Genomic DNA, 27,846 nt, shown 5'->3' on the forward strand with positions numbered 1-27,846 from the left:
ACTGGAGACCTAGTTTATGAGTCTAAGGATTTATAAAAAAAAAAACAAAAAAAAAAAAAACAGGTGATCACTGTCAACATTAAGTTTCATAGTTTTGTTCAAATGGCAACAATGGTTTTCAGGTTGGACAGAATGACCTGACATGTTCTGGAGATGTTTTAAAGCATAGTAACAAGATGAATAATGAGGATCAGGAGAAAGTCATAGATATTGTCTATCCTTCCAGGGACAATTCCATCCATTTTTGCTTGATATTTCAGTTCATGATCAATGGGCTTCTCCCAGTAGATGTCATACACATGTCAGCATTTCTTCTAATAAATCTGCCACCTACATCTTCTTCATACAATGATTTTCAGGGGCAGTTGGTGGCTCCATGTCAATACAGTGGTGAATTCAGGCCCCTTCAACAAAGCTGAATAAAATCCCACATTATCGGCTTTGAACTGGAATATATGGCAGTATGGTCTCAACCCAGTCCAAAGCACATTGTGGATTATCTGCCTTGATATCCTGGGTTATATGGCTGTGTGGAAGGGCCCTTTGTCTTCTTTTCAATCAGGACTCCAAGGAAGCTGTTCAAGGTACTGAATCCTATCTGCAAAAATCAGTTCATCTCCCAGATATCAGCTCATCACCCATATGGAAGCCACCAGCCATGATTGAACATTTCCTCAAGATATTATATCTGTTGCTACTAATAGCAGGGGTGAGTGAGTTTCTAGTCACTATATTTCAAGAAAGCTACAATAGAGCTAGTTCTTTGGTGGCCATGAGCCACCATCCCTACTTTATTAAGGTGTTGGCTGCCTTTTAGTCAATAGTAAGATCAAAGCACCCAGGGAATGCTTCATCTGCTTTGTCATGGGATTCCTAGCCTCTAGATTTTTCCTTGGTTGAGAATCCTTTTCTTTCAACATGACTTTGTTTTACTTTAGCTTTGTAGTTAACATCTGACCTTCTCCTTCATAGGAAACAGTTGTCTTTAATTTGTCAGGGTTGTGTTCTTGTTTTGCTATCTACCTCAGCTGATGTATTTTCCTGCTGATTTGGAATAAACAGTATGGAACATGTGGCTGATACTAGAATTACTTTGTTGAAAGAGTGCAAAGCATATTTTTCCTTTTGTGAGGAATACATGTGGAAAGTATGATATAATGGAAAATCCACATGGATAAGAAGAAATGTTGACAAACAGAACTTTACTATTCCTACTAATGGAAATAATCTGGAATGTATGTTTGTGAGTGGGATGTCATATAAATTCAGTGTTTCCATGTGCACTTTCACAAATATTTCTCTATGAAGGAAAAATATTTTTAATTTACTTGGTTTGCAGCATTGCTTTTTAGCCCACAAACAAAGGCATGGGCAGCACAGAGATGAGGGCAGGGGGGAAATTGCTTTCACATCATGGTGTGGGACTTAGTACATGATCTGATATTCCCTATTTGGAAGATGTGAAATAGGATGACGCCATGTTGTCACAAAAGACTGCTAATTTATTTCCACCAGATGTTTTTCCTGAAGCAGAAACATCTGCAGACTTGATGAAATGCCTTTAACATACACTTATTTTTCCATAAGTAACTTTGACACAGGAAGCAGAATAGTTCTTAAGTTCTTCTTCCATCTCTAGCCATAAAAAAACCCAACAACACAATAATTAACATTATTATTATTATTATTATTATTATTATTATTATTATTATTCTACTTTATCTCCCCCAAAGGGGACTCAAAAGCATTAGCATAACAATTTAAAATATACAAATATAGGAACATTAAAACAGGATTACTGTAAATATAAACAGTATTAAAAATTCCTAGTTAAAACAATTAAAACAAATTCAAAGTTAATAACCATAATAGTTAAAAACCACAAACCATTTTATGCCATGACATCTCAAAATTGACTCATGACTGCTTTGCTTTTACTAATAGTAAGGCTTGCACTGACCTTAACAGAGTATCTGTTTCTGCTGTCTTAGGAATTATCACATTTTTGCATGGCAGTGGATACTACTCTAGTGGAACTTCTGTGCTGCAGATATAAAACTGTTGAACAAAACATGCAAGAACTATGGGGTAGCGGAAATTATTTCCATCATTTCTATGTATTCCCATCATTTCTATGCCGCCCTTCTCACCTGAAGGGACTCAGGGCGGCTCACAATTTGGCAAAATTCAATGCCATATATAGTACAAAAAAAAACATAGGCAATTAAAACAATCAGTTTAGCATAATACAATAAATACATTTTAAACAGTACAATAAAAATACTTAAACCATTCGTCCACAAAAACTTTGCACGTAAACCTTAATCCGGACCGGGTCAAAGCCAACATAATTCATTCATTAAACGCTTGTTCACAAAGCCAGGTCTTCACCTTTTTCCTAAAACTCAGAAGGGATGGAGCCTGCCGGATGTCACTGGGGAGGGAATTCCATAGCTGAAGAGCTACCACTGAGAAGGCCGCACTTGTGAGGCAGGTGGGACCGAGAGCAGGGCCTCCCCAGACGATCTTAAAGTTCTCATAGGCTCATAGGAGGAGATATGTTTGGATAGGTATGTTGGACCGGAACCGTTTAGGGCTTTGTAGGTCAAGACCAGCACTTTGAATTGGGCTCAGTAGCATATTGGCAGCCAGTGGAGCTGATGCAACAGAGGAGTGGTGTGCTCCCTGTATGCTTCTATATTATGCTTCTATAATCTTAGAAGTATCAAATCCTGAGAAACTGGTCTTCAGTATCCAGATATTACCTATTTTACTAATAGAAGTATCAATTTTCTGGATTACAATGCTATAATAACCAGTAAACTTACAAGGCAATATCCAATACATGGGCGTGGTCCATGCCAAAATATTTAAGGATTGAAACTTATCCCATACTTTTTCGCTTTAATTTTGTACATATCAGAAGGTCCCCAAAGTCAATTTCATATTCAGGGCAAGGAAGCAAAGCGGAAAAACCAAACCTAAAAAGGCTCCCTTAGTGCCTTGCCATTCCTCTATAAATTAATGGCCTCTTGCGGGGAAATGAAGGAGTAGTGTTTTCTGGGAACAGCACAGAACTCTGGCAAAATGTAGTTTGGGAAGGGAGGAGCTCTCTGCCAGAGAATTCAAAAGGCCCTGCCCTACACTACATTTCCAAGAATGAGGTGCACTGCTCAGCATCAGAGAGATTTGCCCCTCCGTAGCCAGAGTTCCAATAAATTATGAAGTTTGTTCCTGGGTTATAAATGCCATTTCCTCATTGGTTCTATCATTTTAAAAAGTGGCAAAAGTTTATTAAACTGCAAAAACTGTCTTTGCATGAGGGATAGCACATTATAGCACATTTAGCTATCCAGTCCACCAATTTAACATCACCATCCACCCATTTAACACAGTTTTTTGTGCAAAAACAAAGTTTCCAGTGTATAACTACTACTTTCAAAGGAAGTACTATACAATTAAACAGGAAATAATACTGTCAAACTAAGAACATATTCACTAACTATACTTTAGAAACATTTTAGAAATGAAATACCAATGCCCACTAGTTATGCAATGACTTTGAACAATTTTAATGGATTGCACATCCCAAATGTTTACGCCACTCACTTTCCCGTACTAGGCAGTGATACTTCTTTCAATATCACACAAACGTTTTTTGAATTGTCTGTAGAGTGTGGACAAAAGGCCAAAATGGGCCCTACACAAAGGATCAAATTGATCTTCTCTTTAATGGTTCTGCTTTTTAATAGTTTTTAAACTTTGATAGTTTAAGTTAAAACACTTTTGTATATTTATTTATTTGTATATGTCTTAACTATGGCTAACTGCCTTGAGTGGCAAAACAGTGGCATGATAATAACAAGGATGATGGTGGTGATGATTTGATAATGCCTAGGAAATAAGGACTGCCTCCAGTATTATTTGTCTTGGTTAGTAAAAGATTAACACCTAGTAGCTGAAGATATTATTGCAGACTCCTGACAGGTTTTAATTACCCCATTTAAAAACAATCCCAAGGTACAACTACTTTGAATTTCAAGCATCTAGGTTTCATGGTCTTGGCAGAATGGCAGAGACAGATAGGCAGATAGACATACATATGATAGATAGGCCAGCAGGCTGCAATTATTTTTTTATTATTATAGGTAATTATCATGCAAGAAAATTACTGTAATGGCTGGCGGGTCAATACCATGAACTGAATTGCAGTTCTATCTGAGAGGATACTCCAAGGATACCATAATTGTAAATATTCATCATACAGTTTGGCTTTTACTTCCAATATTTTCTGGATGCTCTCCAGTTTGTCAATATCTTCCTTAAAATATGGACTCACTACTGGACATTGGCCAAATATGACCTGACCTCCACAGAACAGAGTGATATTTTTCTTCATACAGCACAAATATTATTACTCATTTTGCTTCTTTGATGCTAAGGGTTTATAAAATATAGTCATTTGTAGTCATTCAATTTTTTACATCATTTTTATATGCACTACTGCTAAGTCAGGTTCACTGCATTGTACACCTATACTTTTTGTTTATAGCAGAAATTGAAAATTGAGTCCCTGGAAATAACGGGTTAAAAATGAATCCTGCTTGAAATGGTGACAAACTACTACTTGAGTGTTCTCTTGATTCCAAGTTGAAAGATGTACGCAATTGTTTGCAATTCTCCCATAGGGAATGGAAAGTACTTGGCTTGGGGAGGAGGGTATTATTATCCTATCACTCACTTTGCAAAGTAACAAAAGCGAAACAAGGTCCTTACAGTGAGAAATGTACATTCTAAATCATGACTGTGGGGCAGACATCAGACCATAGAGAGTGGAGGAAAAAAGGGGAAAAAAATAAAAAATTAGGCATGATGGCAGTAAAAGAGAATTGACATACTTATCCACAGATAAAATGTAACCTTAAAAGAAGAGCACATTAATGCAAGAGTGTGGAAGATTTCATGTGCTTATTTTTTTTAATCATAATTATAAGATTCATTTTTGATTAGTGTCTTTTAAAATTTTTATAAATGTGCATGTTTTTTGTTCATTGTTATGTTTTATATTGCTATTGTTTTTATTCGAGCTTGGCCCCATGTAAGCTGCCCTGAGTCCCCTTTGGGGAGATAGAGGCGGGGTATAAAAATAAAGTTATTATTATTATTATTACTATTAACTGCCATCAAGTCAAGTAATATATGGTGATCCTATGAATGAGAGACGTCTCTGGTATCAACCACTCTGCTCAGGTCTTGCAGACCATAGCTTGCCTTGATTGAATCTATATATCCTTATCAAGGATTATTGTCTTTTCTAGTGAGTTCCGTCATCTCGTGATGTAGCCAAAGTATGACAGCTTCAAATTAGTTATATAGCTTCTAGAAACAGTTCAGTTTGGTTTATTCTAGGACAAATTTTATTTTAGTAGTCCACAGTATCCAGATAACTCTTCTTCATTTTACCACAAGAATTTATTCACTTCTTATCTGTTGTCTTCACTGGCCAGTTTTTTCAGCCATATATAGAAACTGGAAATGTAATGGCAAGAACAATTCTAATTTTAGTATTCAATCATATATTATTACATTTCTGGGCCTTGTCTAGTTCCTTCAGAGCTCCCTTTCCAAGTCTTAGTCTTTTTCTGATTACTTAACAACAATCTCCATTCTGATTAGTTATTGAGCCAAAGTATAGAAATTCCAGAACTTGTCTGGACATTTTTGCTGTTACAACTTTCTTTTATTGTATTATTTCTAGTACTATTTGATGCACATATTTTGCAAATATGAATAGCACACAGTGGAACTGTTTTGAATGTTTTCTTGACTAAGCCAAGTGCATATTTGGGGGAAAGTGAGATTTTCACTGTCTGCTGTACTAATGAGAAATAAGGAAGGCAATTGTACATTTCATCACCTTTCAGTGAATATGAAAGAGAAGCTTATTAAAGTTTTGCTTATCATGAACAGGACTTTGAAATTACATAATTTCTAAAAACTAGTACAGGAAACTAATTAAATCCACCCACAATGAAACAAGCAATCAAGACAACACATTCAAGGCTGTGCAGGTATAGAAAGAAGGAAATATCCCTGAGACAGCACATTATACTGTTCCTTTGAATGAGATGTGTTCTCAAATGAATTGAGAGCACACCCAAAAGCTGTTAAGATTTTAGGCACACAGCCTGATCCTCTCTGTGTTAAAAGAATAGTAAGTAAGTAAAACTTTATTTATATACCGCCCTCCCTCCCCGAAAGGACTCAGGGGGGTTTACAAGCATAAAAACAGCAGCATACGTTACATAAGCAGCACAATACACACATTATTAAAACAAAATTAAAAACCTATACAACTCGTAAAACAGTGAAGACCATAAGAAACAATCACAACAACCAGAAGGAACAAGAATACATAATCAGATGGGTTGACATGGTCCGTTATTAGGGATAGATGATCCTTGTACAGCATGTTTCAGGGCCCGCGCCGGTTCATAGGGGGAGATGTGAACACAGAGATAGGCAGGGACCGAGCCGTATAGGGCTTTATAGGTCAAAATATGAAAAATATGCAACCATGATAAAGGTTCAAAACATGAAACACAATATGTATATTAGAGCATCATATACATAATAATGTTAACAATAATAATACAACGGATGATCAAATTCAGTCAGCTGTAGTGACACACAGTAGTAACTTACAGAGTATAAAGATTTATAGACTGCACTCATACAGCTTTAAATGCTACAAAGAGCAGTTTTCAGTATAGAACCATATCTACAAGTCTTCAACTTGTAGATATTGTAGGCCTTGCAGGGCCTACAGCTGATCAATCTGAAAGGCAAACTTTCAACTCCCTCCTGCCTTTCGTTTTGATTGCATTTTTGTTTCGGAGGGGGGGGGCTTTTTGTTTTGTGCCATCCAAATGGATGGTACAAAATGGAAACACGGATGAAACAAATGGGACAAATACTGTGCACATCTCTAATAGGAACATGTTTTTATTGGTAGCAATAAAGTTGTTGTTGCTTTTGTCATTAAAAGGTCTTTATGGATCTACACCCCATCTACTCATGCCCACGTCTGGAAATCTTAAAGAATCAATCTAAAAAACCTGGGTTGACTTATTTACAAGTCAATGTGACTATTGTAGCTTAACTGTTATCAAAAGAGAACCATAACCTTCTCTTAGTAGTATTAAAATCCATACTTTTGGCCCAAAAGTCTGCCTTTGACTTATGCATGAGATCAATGTATGTATATCAATGTATAGGTGTACATTTTCATATACTACTACATATAAGTGAGCATACAGTCCTATGCATTGATCTATCTATCTATCTCTATCTATCTATCTATCTATCTATCTATCTATCTATCTATCTATCTATCTATCTATGAGAGTCTGCTTACAATTATGGTCAACTTTTTGATTTGGAATGGTTATTAGCATTAATTACTGCCCGGGCTGTGGCGCAGGCTGGTGAGCAGCCAGCTGCAACCAGCTGCAACAAATCACTCTGACCAAGAGGTCATGAGTTCGAAGCCAGATCGGAGCCTGCATTTGTCTCTGTCTTTGTTCTATGTTAAGGCATTGAATGTTTGCCTTATATGTGTAATGTGATCTTCCCTGAGTCCCTTTCGGGGTGAGAAGGGTGGAATATAAATACTGCAAATAAATAAATAGTAGCTATAACTATGAGCTTTAATATCTAAGTCTGTAGTGTCCACTCTCCTCCATTATCAGCAAAACAAATGGCCACCATCTCTCAGCCATTAATCACAGAAAACAATGATGGCTTCATTAGATAGCTGTTAAGGATGTAGAGATTATGGACATCTGAGCCAGCTCTATGATGAACTGAATGACACAACTGATCTGGGCAGCAGATGCTATGGGGAACAATGGCAGCCTCCACCTGTTCCTCACAGACCTTCTGCCCATTTCCACCTTTTGGGTGACAGAGCAGTATATGTCACTGCCACAGAACTATCCTTGTACCTCCTAAAATAGCCTGGTTTCAGTAGTAGGAAGAGAAGCCAACAACTCATGAAAATTACTTATGTGTATCAAAAGGAGTTGATGACCGTGTCCTTTGCTGGTAGAGACCAGGATTCATTACAGTTCTTGCAGTGAATGGAGGAAGGTTATCAGCAGATTTCATTTCCAGTGAGGTGATTTCCTCTCTCACACACAACTGCTCCATTACGTTTGCAATGGGAAACTTTGACTACCCTGCTCCCTAGTCCTGCGTGCCAATTGACAAAACTGTTCTGAAGGGTTTCCCGTTCTGCATAGGAGATATTAAGCATGCAAACACTACAAGAGAAGGGGATCTATCACTCCCAACAATATGCTGGCAGTGATCTTTCATCAATACAGAGATCTAATTAGGTCCCAGCCACATGTTTTGGGCTAGCCAGGGGCTATAATTGGCCAGTTACTTTAGTCCCATATGGGAGAAAAGTGGAATATCAATTTAATCAAAAATACAATAGAACTCTCAAACCCTTGATATAAATCTGAACATTATGGTTTCCATCCTCAGAGGATTTGATTAAAAATAAAAGGAAAAAGGAAAAATCAATCTTGGGCACTATTTGTATTGTGACTGATCACAGTCTGCAAATGACAAATACCCCCATTTGCCAATTTTGACAAGCAAACAGCATTTGTGATAAGAAAATAAATGTCAACAAGGAAGGAAAAGAAAGCATGCATACATTACAGTATTAATCAACATAAGGAGAACATCATGTGCAAAATAATGTGAGTTGTCATTGATGGAACCATGCCATATATAGGCAATTTCCAAGTTACGAACAGGATAGGTCTTGTAGGCTTGTTCTTAAGTTGAATTAGTTTGTACGTTGGAACCAGTACATTTTTTCAATGTAATTCCAGCCAAAAATATATATTATTTAACTTTGGATAGCATAGGAAAGGGTTAAGGCCCCTGTGGTGTTTGTTCTGCTATCTATGACTCTTTTCAGAAAATTACAACTCATTTTCTGTCCCTTTGATAACTGGATTTTGCAAAATTTGGCTTGTTGTGGAATCAAAGATTGGTGATAAAGCTTCAGTGGAGACACTTTTTCCTTATGATAACTCTTCCTACGGGTGAATTCCCTTCCCGAGGGAAGATTTCTCTCTCCTCCTGTTGCCTTGTCTCTGTTCTGAACTAGGAGGCATTTGTAAGTTGGATGTTGGGATCTCATGGACTGCCTGCATTAGGTTTTTTTTCTCCACAACTCCTGCAGGACAGACTGTTATTCTTGAATTTGAAGAGATCTCACACTGTTGATAATTTCAAATAAGCTAGTAACACTGACTCACAATATCTAGCACAGCTGTTCTTGCATTCTAAGAAAATCAGTGACAAATTCTGGTGTATGTATTTTGGTGAAGCACTGACACTTTTGGCAGAAAAGGCTAAAGACCTTGTAAAAACATTACTCCCATGATTTCACAGCATTGAGCCATGGAAATTAAAATGTTATAAATCAGTGGTTCCCAACCTGTGGGTCCCCAGATGTTTTGGCCTTCAACTCTCAGAAATCCTAACAGCTGGTAAACTGGCTGGGATTTATGTGAGTTGTAGGCCAAAACACCTGGGGACCCACAGGTTGAGAACCACCAGTATAAATGGTATAAAACTGCATTAATTCTACAGTACTGATGCCCAAATTTGTGTAGTTCGGTAATAGCTAATATTACAAGACATTAAAATATCACTAACATTTGCAATGTATATAAAAGTATAGGGGCATCACCTTTTTACATCTTCTAGTCGGTGCTGGCTGGGAGGGCCTTTGCACAACTAAAACTTGTGCACCAGCTGTGACCGTACCTGGTGAAGTCTGACTTGTCTATGGTGGCCCATGCCTTAGTTACCTCCAGGATGGATTATTGCAATTCTCTCTACGTGGGGCTGCCCTTGAAGACGGCCTGGAAACTACAACTAGTCCAATGATCGGCAGCCAGACTGCTAACTGGAGCAACTTACAGGGAGTGGTCAATTCCCCTGTTTAAGGAGCTCCATTGGCTGCCGGTCATTTTCCGGTCCCAATTCAAGGTGCAGGTACTCACCTACAAAGCCCTGAATGGTTTGGGACCTGTCTACTTTTGTGACTGCCTTTCCCTCTATGAGCCTGCACAATCTCTTAGACTCTCAGGGGAGGCCCTCCTCTCGTCTCCTTCACTATCACAGGCTCGGCTTGCTGGAACGAGGGAGAGGGCCTTCTCTGTGGTTGCCCCCCCGGCTTTGGAATTCCCTCCCTAGGGAGATTAGATTGGCCTCAACCCTGTCTGCCATCATCAAGCAGCTGAAGACATGGCTTTTCCAGTATGCGTTTGAATAACCACCAACATGATAGACCCTTATCACTGATACATTGCTTCTCAGCACTTTATTTCCATTCCTGTTTATCCTATCCCACATTATCCCAGCAGACTCTCTGACACTGTCCATGCACTTTATTAAAAGGCCTTGAAATCGTGCATTTTCATATGCCCGACCCCTTTTTATCCATAGTGGATGATGTTTTATTATTTATTTATTTATTTACAGTATTTATATTCCACCCGTCTCACCCTGAAGGGGACTCAGGGCAGATCACATTGCACACATATAAGGCAAATATTCAATGCTATAACATAGAACAGAGACAGAGACAGACACAGGCATGGGCTGGCCTCGAACTCATGACCTCTTGGTCAGAGTGATTTGTTGCAGCTGGCTGCTAACCAGCTTGTGCCACCGCCCGGCCTATTACCTCACTTTGCTGGTCATTATATGTTTTATTGTATGTTATGTTTTTAATCGATTCTTTTATTTGATTGTTGTATCTTTTTTTTACTTATTGATATGTGTTTAAGTTGTTATACTTTATTTCTGTTTTGGGCTCGGCCCCATGTTAGCTGCCCTGAGTCCCTTCGGGGAGATGGTGGTGGGATAGAAAAATAAATTATTATTATTATTATTATTATTATTATTATTATTATTATTATTATTATTAGTTCACAGGTTCTCTTTCATATTTTCTTTTGTTTTCAATATTGGTTCAGTCCAGTATTATTTAGAATTTATTTTAGACATTATTTTACAATTTTAGACCATATTTTGGCTTTTAAAATTCAAGGCAATATTAGTTAATATTCATTACAATGACAAAATAAATCAGTGTAATGAAATAAAACAGTGGGGAAAAAATAAAAGCAGCAGTCACATATTCTTAGCCATCCTGCTTAAAATACCTAAAATAAGGAAAATGTATGTCAAACATAATCAGGGAGCAAAATCTACAGCTAATACAATAAAATAGTATTATACATTTGAGTAAATGGGGTAATTGATGAGTAAGGTATGGACTTTTAAACAAGTTGATAGTGAAAGAAACTTATCGAGTTCAAGCTGGCTCCAGCATAATGTATCAATGCAAAACTAAAATCCAGACTGTTCTAGATGTGTGCATATGAAAAACGGGTCGGCATAGTTTTAGATAATTTTTGTAAATCTGTAGGTAGAGACAGACTACCCAGAAGCATTGCTAATACCATAGACTTTTCTGGATCACATAAGACTGCAAATTTAGAAATCCAATTATATAAAAATTATGCAAATGAATTAATATGTATGCACTGAAATATTATTTTCCAAGCATAAAATTATATTTCTATTTCTATTTCAAAACAACCACGTGTTATTTTGTGCATAATAAGTCCTGAATTGTGAAAAGCCTTTGCAAACTATGTAGTTATGAAGACTTTTTTAAACTATGGGAAGAAAATTGTTGAAACTAATCATTCCTGTCTTTGAGCGAAACTTTGTGAAAAATCACATCCCTACCATTGTGCCTGGGCTTTGAAATTTTTCCACCCAGGATGTTTTAGTTGACCTTTTACACCTACAAAGTACCATGTCAACATAACTAGTAAATAATGGGAAATGTTTTCCAATAAGAAAATAAAAGTAGGATTCACTTCACATTTGCATAATATTTGTATATGCCAAGGTGAACATACAAAATAATAACAACTATATTTCAAAGGTAAATGCATATGAAGTGAGGTAGACTATGATCTATGTGGCGGTTTGTTGTCTACTTCAAAACTCATGGTTCCCTTTCTTTTAGTTCTTTATTTGTGGATGGGTCAGAGGACACTATCAAATAGAAGACTGTCTTCTGATAGGTCTTAAAATGAAAGTCTTTCAAAAACTAGACTACAGGGCAACTATAGAAGTACGTGTTTACTTTTCATGGCTTACAGAAAAGATTCTAAGAGATATAGTGCTATGCGCGAGTATGTTGGAAATCAAACTTCCTTCCATCTTGGAGATCAAATGTTCTGCCAGTGGACAGAGCTTGAACCTGTTGACTTTCTTCAGCCAAGTGACCAATGAGAAACCTCCAAAAGGGATTTCCTCATCCACTGCTATCCTCATGTTTTTGCCTTCTTGATTAAATCAAACTATCCCTTTAATTAGTGCCTTCTACTTCACAAGGTGTAATCATCTTTGCCAACATTGCCAGAAGCCAGAATTCATATAAAGCAGATTCCGATGATCTACCCTTCTTCTGTCTCTTTTAGCAAGCAGTTAAAAGCAAGAACTTTTGCAAATCCTTGTTGCTTTTTTGAGCACCTTCATCTATCAGATTTTTAAACTATGCTGAATAAAACAGCTTAATTTAGTTTTATTAAAGGTATGAATCATTTCCCATACCAAATTTAGTCCCAATGTGATTTACAAAGGGGTAAAAATAAAAATATCAAAATATATATTAAGATGTTCATTAAAAATGTACAATTTAGAAAAAATAATGATCTTAATAAAACAATGTATACAACCATTCTGGATCCACTATAAGAGATTTAAAAAAAACAAAAAAACAAAAAACACCAAGTTTAGCTATTGAACTAATCCTCTGCTGAAGAAAAGAGAAACATCTTCACCTGAAAACTAAAAAAAAAATGTCAAAGTTGATGCCAGGAGAGCCTACCTGGTGATCACATTTTAGAATTTTATCCAATGTTTTACCTCCAGCCTGAGCATTTTTATTGCATTAATGTTGTTGTGAATTTTTGTTGGATTTTATGATTAGTTTTAATTACTGTTAGCTACCCATGATATGTAAGCATCAGAAGTATTTAAACCTTGAGAGTTATATGTATTTGTCACTGCACTATATGTAAAATGACCCATGCAGGATCCTAAATTTTATATAAACTAATAAGTAAATTCATTCTCTGTGGGTCCTTATGTATGCAAAATGGCATCATGGGAGAGTCAATGCACGTTTGTTTGCTAATCCAATTATGGCTCTAACATTTCACAACAGGTGTTCTTGACAGAATGCATCATTACTCAGAATTTGAATATATTCACATGCATATTTTTTTGCTAATTCTACTGAAGGATTCGATCAGTCTTTGTCTGATGAAACCTGCTTGCATGTTGCATTTCCTTTCCAAAATTGTGTGCTTTTTGCTTTGTTCTTTTTCTCCATGCATATGCAAACATCACATAATGTTTGCATTCCTCTTTAAAACTGAGTAGGACATTATTCATCCAACACAGATCAATGTTGGGTGGAAGCACAGCTGCATGTAAAATTTCTCCTTGTTGATACAAATGGGTTCTTGTTGACAATTTCAGAAATCCTTTTCTCAGTTTACCCCCTTCTTCTACTGTTCACTTGCTTGTGCTGCATACTGAAATTGTCAATCAGTTTCTTGGTCTTATCTACAGGAGGGAATAGAAAGCTTCTGTTAATCTTTATTGCACTACTCAAATGAATTCATTTTGAATCAGGTGATTTTGAAGGGCACATACCATGGATAGCTCACTATAAGAATTTAAATTAGACATTATCAAAGAATTCATAATGGTATCCAATGCCATACCCTGAGACAAGAGTTGAAGAGAACCTTTTCGTCCATGTAACTTTAGGAGAAACTAGAAAACCAATAAATCAATGTTTTAACTTTTTAAAGGAGAAACTCTAGCAGAAATTAGAAGACCGGTGAATCAAGGTTTAACATTTTTAAGGGAAATAAATGCATTTCTGTTTCCCATCCTGACCGATCAGACTCTAGAGAAAATGAGAGCCTTGACCTATTAGCTCTTACATTTTAATCTAGTTTGTTAAGGTTGCCGCTTCAAAGCAAGTGGACTGAAAAAAATCATAATGTGGACAAATTCAAAAATTCTAGATACTAAAGGCCCGGCTTCAGCACAGCAGGTTAAACACTAGCTGTAGTCAATCTTATCAGTCAAGCCTGCCAGTTCGAAGTAGGGTCATGGTGAGTTCCTGGCCTTTAGCCCAGCTTCTGCCCACCTAGCAGTTTGAAAACAAAAATGAGATTAGATAAATAGGTACCACTCATAAAAAAAGCGGGGGAGATATTCTGAGGCACCCAGAAGGAATGTCAGCAATTCAGTCCAAAGGAGGAAGTTGCAAACTAGCTCTTCGGCAGGGAAATGGAGCGACAACACCTCCCGTGGCCAGAATTGAGCACAACACCTTCCAAGATGCTGAAAAGATGGGGAAAGCCAATATATATACCCCTTATCTCTGTATAATTGTCTGTCTAGTTGTGTATAAAACGGTATTGAACGTTTGCCACATATGTATGTTCTGTGATCCGCCCTGAATCCCCTTCGGAGTGAGTAGGGCGGAATATAAATACTGTAAATAATAAATAAATAAATAAATAAATAAATAGTTGGTCCTAAGGCTCTTGTAAGGTAAACAGCTATATAAAATGAAACCATCACAGTGGTAATTTGTTCATTTTGGGGAAATTTCCCTTGCACCAGGACACACAAATAACACAGATAGTACATGCCAAGCCATTTTAGGTTCTCCTACATATTCCTCCTTTACAATTCAAAGAACTGAAATCTAGTCTAACTCTGTTTTAGCTAACTAATTCCAGTTATCATTAAAAGCTTGTCGTCTTAAGATTTTTGGTTAACTGTTTAGCATGGGTTTTATACATAGTTTCCCCATATCCAAGGCATATATTAATATTCCCAAATTTTACCATGATAACAATTAAGCATGTGATGAACTATTTTATCAAATTTCTAATGGCACCACCGCCTTAGTCAGTTGAACTATACATCCTGAACAGGTCCTATATAACATCTGTTGAAAAGTTCGGGAAAAATCTGTGTTACAGAAAGGACACAGGTACTGCTCTAGTTGAGGAACTATCACCTATAAAGTGTAGAAGCAGCTTGGTGCCTGCCTTGAAAAAAATTGGTCCTTCCAAGTGTATCTGTTAAAGATCCCCAAAATTTTGAAAAAGGGTACCATTAAAAAGAGTGTAAGAAAGGAAGCTGCCTAATACCTGATAAAACTTAAGCTCCATTCGGGCATTAATGATTCATGCTTACTCAACATATGTAGATTTCTTTCTTCAAACTCGGATTCTATCACCAGGAGATTGAACCAGAGCATGGAGCATGATACGCTGATGTAGACAGCCTCCACTATTCTTGTGAATTAATGTGAATATCAACTCATGGGAAGAATCTCCATGAGTATTAGATGCTCCTTCCATTAAACCTGATGCCCTCCATGCAGAGAGACTGAAGAAGCCAGAAGTAATACTACAGCGGGCTGGATAGCCACAATAAAACAAATTACTGATTCACACTAACATTTCTGTGAGGTCACTTTGCTCCCTCACCCCTCCCCCTGACGATTTTCACAGAAAATGAAATATTAGACAACATACTTTTCAGTCCCAGCTTGCTCCTGTTTGGTTCTATGGGCCTGGTCCCAGGCCCGTAGCCAGGATTTTGATTTGGGAGGAGGGGGGGCTGAGTCTGAGTGAGAGAGGATCTACCCTAGCAAACCTTTTGTATCGTTATCCCAATACCCCCATGCATATGGGATATATTGAGCATGGTAATCATATCATGATATGAATAAACATAACAGTTTAAATAATAAATGTAAGGCCTTCTCACGGGCCACCCTGAGAATTTCGGGGGGGGGGGGAGGGCTGAAGCCCCTCAAGCCCCCCCCCCCCCAGCCTATCTGGTCCTATTATTTATGATAGCACAAACCTGCCCCTTTCATGAATCTTGAATAGTTCCATGTATATCCTGGAATTAATAAGCTGTGCGTTTTATTTTTAAGATGTTTTAAGTATTTGTCCTATTATGCATTTTAATTCTGTAATTTGTACTGTGTTTTAATTGTACGCTTGTTCTCAGGACTTTGTCCCCATGTAAGCCACCCCAAATCCCTTCAGGGAGATGGAGCCGGGTTATAAGAAATAAATTATTATTGACACAAAGACATAGTATGACACAGCAAACAAAATCTTTATGCTGGATTTCATATCACAAAATCACAAGTCGAACACTTCCCAAGTGTTTAGGACTGTGTGATGTATTTTCGGATGATGCGCACAGATCCCAGTAAGGTGGCCTTTTGCAGTTGACAGATCGTAATTTTATCAATTTGTATTGTTTCCAAATGCCGGCTGAGATCTTTTGACACAGCACCCAGTGTGCCAATCACCACCGGGACCACTGGGATTATTATTATTTGAAACACAACAAGATGAGTCCGTAGCAGACACTCTGCTGGCTATTGTATTTCCCTTGCTTTTTCATGTCTTCAATCCAGGTTAATGAAGTTTCATTTCTGGTCCATCTTCAGATCTGGTTGCTTCCTAAGGAAGCCTGCTTCATCTCTGGAAATATCAGAATTTGGACAATTAATGGTCGAAACCATTTCTAGCTCAGGTTGTCTTTCAGTTTACATACATATTTTAAATGTTGCTTCCCATTCAAGTTTTCATCCTGGTTCCTTCAGCTTTAGAGATTTGGTAGAGCCAATGTACCCTAATTACCAAAACTGGTGTTGACTCCTGTGAGCATCAAAGGTTGATATCTTCTTCCAGCTGATTTTATGATCTCTAATTAAGTTGTTCAAGAACAGAATGTAGTCTTCTAAAGCAGTGACTCTCTGTTGAGATTACAATTAAGAACACTCCACAGCTAAGCAAAGGAGAATGGCACACAGACAGCTACAGTAATTGTTACAGATTACTCTCATTACAATGTGCAAAAAATAACTTTTTCTGCCCTCCATTCTTTTTGCCCCCCCCCCTTTTCAGAAAAGAGACAGAGAGGGAGAAATGAAAAGAGATTGAGATTGATTGGTTGGTTTGGAATGCACTGAAAATATTTGGGAGGCATGGGGGAATAGAACACTAAACTTGCTTTTGCATCTATAAGTGATTAGCTTAACAAGCAAGCTTAAGTAAATTGCTGATGCACTTGAATAAGTAGAACTGGAAGAAGTGGAAAGGAAGGAGAAAACAATCTTGTGGAACATTTTAAGAACAACCAATTTGTGCCAGCATACATTTTTGGGGACTACAACCCACTTTTTCAGTTTCAACAGCAGGATTCTAGCATATCTGTTTGTCTGTCTGTATGACTATCAAATGACATATCACTTCAAAGTTAGAGGAGCAATTCCATCCAGGAGTGATCCCACCCACTTGCCATTTGATCCATTGTTGCAACTGAATAAAAATTGCCCCATAAATCCTGTAAAATATTGTATTTTGTAATTTCCAGTATTTATATTAAGTACTGTATATTCTACATCACTAAAAGTTATCAAATATTGACGTTAGTACTCTTCATTTGAAAACTCACTTGAAAGACAAAAGAAAAATGTTCCTTTCGATTACTCAAAAATGAGATTCTTCCATTTCATGGAGGACAAATGATCAAAGGCTGCTAGTTGTTATGGCTACATGCTGTCTCCAGATTCAGAATCAGTATGGCACTGAATTACAGAAGCTTGAGTGGCACTTAACATTTATGCCACATTATATATTCCACATACTATAAGGCTAGTCTGGTTACACAGCTTTCTCTGTAGCTTGGCTCAAATTGTGGAACTCCTTCCCAAGGAAGGTTCCGTTGTCTTCATTTCTTATGCACTTCCATGTGGCATTAAAGACTGTGTTATTTCTCTCGGCCTAGGTGTTAACTCTAGCTGTATTTTAAACTGTTTTTAATTGACTGGTTTGGGAATTAATTTAAAAAAGAGTTTTTTAATATTTTAAAGGGTTTTTAAGTTATGTGATTATTTATTTTTTTTGGTTTTTTTATCCATTGTGCTCCACCTCAGGGATCCTGGTGGCTCAGAAGATGATAAATAAATGTCTTAAATAAATATCAAATCAAATATAGAACTCAAGGCATACTGCTGTTTGCCGTATAAACATACTAAATTTGAAGAAGGGGTTGCATGCAATTCCAAACAGTTAGGGTTTTCCATGGAGATATGTATGAATTAGAACTTTCTGTGTCTCCCTCATGTATGATGCATGTTTGGAGAAGGTATGAGTCTACCCTTCATACTTTATTGTGGCAAATACCAGTGGTCCTAGATATTTGTGTAAAATATGAAGCAATGTTTTGAAAAAGACAATTCCTAACTGAGAATAGCATTACCAGTCATGCTTGAACTGTCTGTTGGTTCCATTCATATTTTAGGTCATGTTCAGTTTGCTGAATAGCATTAACATTCCTACTAATCTCCAGTTGTATTCTTTCATCCTTCCGCACAGCATACTGACAGATCTCCAGAGAACATCTGTGATATTGCAAGACATGATTTAGTTTATGATTCATAAAGTGGCTCATGCCCCTCTGAGTTGGTGTTACATTAAGGGGACACAGCTGTTAGAAGTGATATCTTGATCTAAACTACATGTGGGCGCAAAGGATTCAATCAGATCTCTCCCCTCTTCCTTTTTGTAACTGCTATTTTTCATTCTTGCATTGTGCAAAAAGTAATTATTTAGTGAATCAAAGATAAGTATGTATTTAGCAACAGTGTTCCAGTTGAAGCACTTAATATTCAAACCACCTCACCAGGTTAGCAGAGAAGTCCTTGTTCCTCTTTACTTGTATCCAGCAAAGGATCTATAAGTTTGACAAGTTGTCCCGAGAAAATCTTGTGGCTGATGAGCTGGGTGAAGGGCCACAATAATCTCTAGTGCTTCATTTTCCTCCTTGATATTGGTGGTATATACGTATGTTCCAGCTTTTCAAAGGGCCTAGAGATGACAGACCAAACTAATTACTGCATCCTTAAAAGACATCATCAAGCAAAATCAGTCCTCGATAGAAAAGGAATAAAATTCTGGGAGCACCAGGGTGCATCTATATACTGTAGAATTAATGCAGTTTGATACTACTTTAACTGCCACATTTCAATGATATTGAATCCTGTGATTTGTAGCTTGGTGAGGCACCAGCACTCTTTGGCAGATAAGGCTAAATACTTTGTAGAACTGCAACTCCTAGGATTCCATAGTGTTGAGTCCCCATGGGTAGAAAGGCAGGGTATAAATAAAGTAAATAAATAAAAATAAAGAAATTGAACAATTAAAATGGTATCGAACTGCATTCTATAATGTAGATGCACAAATTCAAAACTATTGAATTTACATCCATGCAAGCTAGCTAGTTAGTTGTTGAGTTTACATGACATGTAAGTCAGCTAAGATTAGTAAAATGAAATAAACATGAAAACAATTAAGATATAGAAAATAATTAAGATATAGAGAACCAGCATTGTATAGTGGTTTCAGGGTCGGACTACAACTCTAGAGACCAGGTTTCAATTCCCTGCTCAGCCATGGAAACCCATTGAGTGACTTTGAGCCAGTCAGATGGGCAAGTCGCACACCCTCAGCCCCAGAAAACACCATGATAGGATCACTGTAAGTCAGAAATGACTTGAAACAATATACCAGTAACAATATAAAGACATAAGTTAAAAACAATACCATACTAGTTAAAGCTCCCTTCAGCAACAGTGCTATTTGAATCCCAAAGGCCTCCAACTCAATGATAATGATGATGTATACATCTACTAGCAGAGCGAAAATGGGGGAAGGGAAGGGAAATATTTGATAATATTTTGATTAGCAAAGCAATTAAATGTGGAATAGATGGGGATACCTTCTAATAGTTTGATTTTGATTTAACATTTGAAGGAACATCTTGATAGTAAAAGTGGTTCAGCAATTGAGCCATTTCTTAGAGAAATTGTGGGATCTCCTCTTGATGTTTTCAAAAGGAGGCTGGATACCTGTGGGGATGCTTTATATGGAGATCCTGCACTGAATAAGAAGTTGGATTTGATGGCTCATGAGGCCCATTTCATAGAATCCTGTGTATCCTACGGAATGTAGCTCATACGCTAGCTTGAAATGTTCAGACACATTCTTAATCACTGCTAATGAATGATGGGCATCCAAGTTCAGGTCTGAATCTAGGAATACACTCAAATTGTGAATTAGAGTCTTCAGCTTTATTGTGTTTTAAATGTATTTTAAACTATTTCATAAGCCAGCCGAGGCACCTAATTTTATCACAAAAAACTGGGAAACCTTATTGATTCAAGTATAAGACGAGGGTGGGAAATGCAGCAGATACTGGTAAATTTCAAAAATAAAAATAAAAATAGATACCAATAAAATTGCATTAATTGAGGCATTAGTAGGCTAAATGTATTTTGAATATTTACATAAAACTGTAATTTAAGATAATAATAATAATAATAATAATAATAATAATAATAATAATAATAAGAAGAAGAAGAAGAAGAAGACTTTAATAAAATAAGACTGTACAATTCCTATTACCTATATACTCGAGTATAAGCTTACCTGAATTTAAGCCGGCCAGAATTTTCACTCAAGTATAAGCCGAGGGGGGCTTTTTCAGCTCTTACAAAGGGCTGAAAACATGGCTTATACTCTAGTATATAGGTAGTTCATCGAGCTCTTGATGACAGATCATCATTTTTTAGTAATGAGTGCTGTGAACTGTGAGTTAAACACACACAGTGTATTATCTGTTTGTATGTGTAGTATGTCTATAAATGGCACTGAATATTAGCTGTGTATATGTGCATTGTGATTCACCCTGAGTCCCCTTCTGGGTGAGAAGGGCGGAACATAAATCCTGCAAATAAATAAATAAATAAATAAATAAAATTTAATTTAGGGCATGTTGTATTGGAACATAGAGTCTACTGCAGGAGGTAGTAAATCACCTTAGGTTTGAGTAAAATTAAGTGGAGAATGATAGCTGCAGCAATTTGATACCATTTTAAGTGTCACAGCGCAATCCTACGCAGTAGTGAGTTATGTAGTTCGATGAAGTACAAGGGTTGAATGAAAAGTAATGCTTCCACCTTTGTTACTTCGGCTTGGATGGGAATGTTTTAATAAATCAAACACAGAAATAATCCTTAGAATGTACTCTTTAACTACCACTATTCACTTTTCCACATAATCACCAGACAATTGGATACATTTCTGCCAACGATGAACAGGTTCTCTGAAGCTGTCACAGAAGAAATTGACACTCCGTTTCTGCAACCAGTGTCTCACACTACCCATCGTGCACAGATCTTCTGATAGCCAAGCAAAGCAATAATGGGACCCACACATTCTTGTGAAATGCTTGTGAAACTTGGTGATTGCTGTCACAGGACATCCAACTCTTTGTTTGTCACGCAAGTCAGATGTTCCCACCTCAACATCTTTAAACTTACTCGCCCAACAACGCATAGTACTCACATCAACACAATCACCATAAACAGCTTGCATTCTCTGATGAATCTTCTTTGGGGTGACACCTGCTGTCAAGAATTCAATGACTGCACATTGCTTAAGTCACATTGATTGACCGTCTGCGCAGGGTTCCATACTTTTTACTTTAACAACAGACTATTCAGTGCTAAGGCTTCCCGCCAAATGGAACTGCAGAGGAGAGTATATTGAACATGCCGCATACCAATACTGCCATCTGTTGAGGAGTTACGAAGGTGGAGGCATTACTTTTCATTCAACCCTCGTATTTAAAACCCCTGCTGTAGTGTCCTAATATTGTAGCTTGGGGTGTGCTAGAGCTCTGTAGCAGAGAATTCTTAATAATCCTTTCTTCAACTACAAATCCCAGGATTCTGTAGGATGGCTCTATTACAGTTAATACTGGGCTGTTAACACTTAAATAACAGATCCTTGAGTTTGCTCCTAGTTGATTTTCAGTCTGGTCCCATGGTTAAAACTTTATTAACAGTAGAAATTTGCAAAGTGAATAGACTGAAAGGGGCAACATTAATGGGGCTGAAATCTGTCACCAGTCATATATCATATTTCTCTGACCTTCAGGCATTCTTTGGGAAGATGTCAACCTCACCTGTCAGCATATATTTCCCAGTGAATTATGCTTCAATCACATATCTGTCTCAATTTAATATTTAAAGGCAATTGCCCTGCTATAACTGGAGGTTATAAGTGCATATATTAGATAGATCTCCACTTTAAAAATGAAAACGGGACAGGATGTTTTAAAAAGGAGTTCACCTTTTTGAAGTAATGGGCAAACTTTTTAACCCCATTAAAGAGCTAAAGTTCTCATATGTGTATGCTGTAGGTAAAAATAAGCAAATTTAATGATAAATGGAAAATGATCTATTTTAAAGATTTGGGATTATCTATGACATACATCTATATTAGTATTATTGTCATTCAATGCCTTAAATTTAAATGTATAGTTGTTTATTTCCACTTGCCATTTTTCATATTTAAAAAATCCTTGAAGCATATTGGATAATCTATAATACTACCCAGTCTTCTGACCCTCCTACAACTTTCAGACACACTCGTGCCCCAGAACCTTTCTTCCTCATTTTAGAAATCCCTTCTGTGTTTTTCCAGAAAACCACTTTTTTTGCGGGGGGGGGGGGGGAGTTTCATGGGTGACAGAGGCCAGAATTGCCAGGAAAAAAACAATTGTGTGTGTGCATCAAGTTGCTTCTCATGTGAGAAAATTGGCTGTCTGCAAGGACATTACCCAGGGGATGCCCGGGTGTTTTGATGTTTTACCATCCTTTTGAGAGGCTTCTATCATGTTCCTGCATGGAGTTGACAGAGGGAGCTCATCCGCCATCTCCCCGGGTTGGATTTTAACCAGCAAGCTTCAGGGTTAGCAACCCAACCTTCAAGTTAGCAGTCCTGCTGGCACAAGGCTACCGGGGGCTCCTGCCAGGAAAGTGGAAAAATGTGAACTCTCCAGGCATTTGTTTTTCCTCCAGCTTGACGCTATAATGATCTTCTGCCAGACATTAACCATCGAATCACTCTGGAAAATCTACAAATACCTTCAGAGGTGTTTTCTCTGGGAATCTCTGGGTCCTCCAGCATGACTTTATGGTCATCAGAAGTTGACTATAGAAGACCTACAGATTCCTGTAGAGAACATATTAATCCACAAAAACTCACAAATCTGGAGGGCTGACTGTAATTTAAGGCCCCATCTATACTGCCATATAATGCAGCTTATAACCACATTATATGGTCAGTGTAGACTCATATATCATAGTTCAATGCAGTTAAACTGCATTATTTGAGTCTACAGTGACCATATAATGCAGTTTGAAACTGCATTATATGGCAGTATAGATGGGGCCTTGGTCTTCAGTACTATGTACTCTTACCAGGGAATACCTTTCACAGAAATTAGCTGGATGTGTTCTGAATATGCATGGATATTGTGATGGCAAGCCCAAGCCTATGAGAAAACTATAATGTCTGGCTTTACTCAAGGGCTATCTGTATACCTTCTATTAAGATCAAGACTTTTAACACACAGAGGCACTTTAGGCAAGGTGAAAAGATAATCAAAATGAGTTTACTGAAAACAAGATGTATAAAGTGTTAACTCCACCTGGGGCTATTGAAAGATAGCTTAAAACAATACATTACAAAAGGAAAATGTGTTGATTGTCGTCATCTCTCTGGAGCCTTTGAAAATCCTCTGTCTCTGGTATAAAGCAATGGTTCAGAAGCTAGAGTCCAAAGGCTTTCTCAATCTTCTTTCTTTGTGAAGCCTAAACTGGTCAAAGGCTTCTGTTGTCTCTGGGACTCGTGGTATAAGAATACTGTTGAATGCAGTGTTTATAGTACTAAGGGTGCCTGTTTGGATTTCTAGGCCTAGGATTTCCAGACAAAAAACCAGGCCTATAGTCTCTATAGCTCTACTGCAGAAAAAAAAGGGAGAAGTCTAGCAAAGGAGCTCAATACAGGCAAATGGAATAGACCAACTAAGGGTGGCCTCTAGGGGGATTTTATGCTCCACCCAAAAGCTAATACAAAGTGAGGTATCTACACTTTTGGGAAAACTTATAAACAGGGGAAACTAAAGCAAAGGAGAGGAAAAGGCAGAGCCAAGACTTCACAGATATAATAGACTGAAAACCTTTTAATAAGATATGCCTGTTTGCTACATAGTTTTGCAGCATTTCTGTTTAGTGTGCTTCACATTATAAAATATCTTTCCTTCCCGTTCCTGCCTCATTGCCAAATCAGCTAGCCTTCTCCATCAGTTAAAGTCAATCGTTCTTCTCTCTCTCTTTTTCCCTGGTACATATCTCATAAATATTTTATTCTATTTTTGGTTTTTTGCCAGTCAGTACTTTTTTCTAATAAAATCCAAGTTAGTTGTCAGTGAGCAATATTTTGGATTCCTAAGAAAAAAGGAAGTGTGTTAGAAATAACAAATGACACCTTGGGGGAATAGAACATTGTAAATTATCAAATTAAGCTTTGGCTCGGTGTTTCAGTGAATGTTACAGAACAGTCTGCTCCTTTAAAAAAAAGAAAGAAATGCATTAGGGACTGCTTAAATATCATAAGTAGATCACTTTTGTATTGCATTTTGGATTTATTTAATTTCTATACTGCCTTTCTCCTTTCTCTCCCATAGTCAGTCTATTAGGATCTTATCACACATACCTCAGTAAATACATTTTAAGTAGGTAGCCCATCATTTAAGAATCCTAGATGAGGACTACATACCTACTCCCACCATCTAACACGCTTCTCTCCTTTTCATATCTAATAATACATGTCTGACTTACAGCTCAGATAGAACTCCTCCCAATCCAACCAATTTTTACCTACGTCACTGATTCTGGAACTTGTAACTGTATGTTGAGGTCGCCTTCCCTTCTTTCGCAGGCTCACATGTGTGTCTCCCTGACTTTCCTTCTCTCCTGTGTGTGTGTGTGTGCCTTCATACCTTTCCTTGTCTCCTGTGCGCATGTGTCTCTATGCCCTCCCTCAATAATTTCTTGGTTTAAAAAAAAAGATTTCTTGGGTTGTGAGTTGAAAAAGCTTAAAACGTCCCACCCTAAATTACTGTCTTCCCTGTATTTTTTTTTCTTTTGGTGGATCTTGTACATTTTTTTTTTCATGTCAGGAGCGACTTGAGAAACTACATGTCTCTTCTGGTGTGAGAGAATTGGCCGTCTGCAAGGACATTGCCCAGGGGACACCCGGATGTTTGATGTTTTACCATCTTTGTGGGAAGCTTCTCTGATGTCCCTGCATGGATGTCCCCTCTGACAGAGGGAGCTCACCCACTCTTCCCAGATTTGAACAACCGACCTGTCAGTCAGCAGTTCTGCGGCTCTGGTGTACAATGATGCAATTTTGTGTCCTCTGTCCCAACAAAGAAATGTTTCTAGAAGCCGCACAATTCTGGTTTTTTAAAGGAAACAATAACAAGAAAGCAGAAAATATTTATGGTTTTAGGTAAAGGTAAAGGTTTTCCCCTGATATTAAGTCTAGTCATGTTCGACTTGGAGGGTTTGTGCTCATCTCCATTTCTAAGCTGAAGAGCTGGCATTGTCTGTAGAGGTCATGTGGTTGGCATGACTGCGTGGAGCGCTGTTACCCCTCTTTCCCAAGAAGGGCACTCTGGGGAGTACACTGAACTCTAATTAAACTCTTGAAAATGTTTCAAAGCCTTAGGCCCATTTCTTCCTTCTTCACATCCACTTTATCTACCAGGAGCTGCACTGGGTGAAAGAGATCTGTTCTGCTGGTGATTCTGGTTCTGATTCATATGGGTTCAAGTCCTTTCTTACAAATGATTGTCTGGCTAACAAGGTAAAAGGTAAAGGTTTCCCCTGACATTAAGTCCAGTCATGTCTGACTCTGGGGGTTGGTGCTCATCTCCATTTCTAAGCTGAAGAGCCGGCATTGTCCGTAGACAACTCCAAGGTCATGTGGCTGGCATGACTGCATGGAGCGCCGTTACCTTCCCACCGGTGTGGTACCTATTGATCTACTCACAGTTTTCAAACTGCTAGGTTGGCAGGAGCTGGGGCTAACAGCGGCCACTCACGCCGCTCCCGGGGTTTGAACCTGGGACCTTTCGGTCTCCAGCTCAGTGGATTAACGCACTTCGCCACCGGGGCTCCTTCAAATGGGATCACTAATACAACTGATTTCTGCTGCTAAACATAGCTCTTGGCAGTTAATTTAGTTTGGGGAACCAAGGCAGGTAAGTATATGAGTGCATCTACACTGTTGAATTACAGCAGTTTGACACCACTTTAGCTGCCATGGATCAATGCTAAGGAATGATGGATTTTAAATATTTGTAATGGTACATAACTTTCCATAATAGCAGCTATCTTTTACTGTCAGCAATTTCCTTCAGGTATTTTTCGCTGCAAAGAAAATTGGGGAGGAACAGTGGGCAGGAACAAATCTCAACTGTGTGATGGTAAATCACTGGAGGACTCCTGAGTAAAATGGACAGGCCGAAAAGTGTGTAGTGAGGGTAGAAAAATTATCAATTTAATTTCAAAATGGAGCATGCCTAAACTGAATGGTACACCTACTCTCCCAAACCCTTCACCTATTCAGTGTGATGAAGTGGAAGCCACTTGTGTCATGTGATAGGACCTATAGGCATTCGTAGGCAAAGAGCATCAGAGATGGGGTATAAATGTATATGATAAGATCCTTAGGGTTAGGGTTAGTTAGAAAGAAGAAAGTCATGGGTGAAGTGAGGATTAAGGTTAGGAGTCAGTCAAGTGTAGGAATTAATGAGCAGTGTTTAAGAGTCTAAATTACCTGAACAGGAGAAGATCCTTACATTGGTGGCGGAAGTGGGGATAAGGGGAACTTTAAATCTTGATGGTAACCATGAAATTTGTGGAAGTCCTCACATTTAGTAGGAGCAGAGGTTTAAGCAGAGCCCCTCACTTGGTGAAAAAGTAGTGAGTTAACACACCAGCATTTTATGGTAATCAGCTAACTTCGCTTGCTTTTCTTTTTCCAGTTTCTATTCTTTTGCATAGCTGTTCTGCAGAAGAAAATACAGCCAATGTATACATGAACAATAAGGAAATATTACAAGGCTGGTGAACAAGACAGAATGATGGTACAGGAATTTAGAAAGAGCACGCTTTCTACCTTGATACTAATTAAACCAGCTGGGATTCCATAAATAGTCCTTACATTCCTCATAAATTTTATTCTGTTCTGACAAGCCTGTCAACACAAAGCAGTTTGTCTGAGAGAGTGAGAAAATATGGGCCTGCAACATACTTTGAAGTAGTTAAATGTAGCTCTCAGAGTATTTTAAAATATTTAAACCATCCTTTCCAAGACTTTTAATCAACCTTACTTTAACATTTTTTCTTCAAATCATTTTAATAACAAGGGGCAAAAGGGGAGGGGGGAGGAGATGAAAATTGGAGTTTTCTGTTATACCATCCATGTATCATTTTCCAGAGGAGTCACGTGTGATTCTATTGATGCAAAATTGCAATGGGTTTGTGGCACTTTTGAGACTTACTGTTTCTAAATCATAACCTTCTGCAGACTAGAGACTGCTATATCTGATTATTCAAGTCATATCCTACATCAGCAAATATGCCATACAGAGAAAATAAAATGTAAGATTGGAGTAATA

General features: G+C 37.8%; 1 long non-coding RNA gene across 1 annotated transcript; it reads left to right on the forward strand.

Moving 5' to 3' along the window:
• Window positions 1-464: 464 nt before the first annotated feature.
• Window positions 465-27,846, forward strand: LOC134296637 (uncharacterized). The gene is made up of 2 exons (XR_010003448.1): window positions 465-709; window positions 27,211-27,846. It is a non-coding gene; the product is annotated as an uncharacterized LOC134296637 (long non-coding RNA).

The sequence above is a fragment of the Anolis carolinensis genome, chromosome 1 (genome assembly GCF_035594765.1).
Source record: "Anolis carolinensis isolate JA03-04 chromosome 1, rAnoCar3.1.pri, whole genome shotgun sequence".
Lineage (NCBI taxonomy): Eukaryota > Metazoa > Chordata > Lepidosauria > Squamata > Dactyloidae > Anolis > Anolis carolinensis.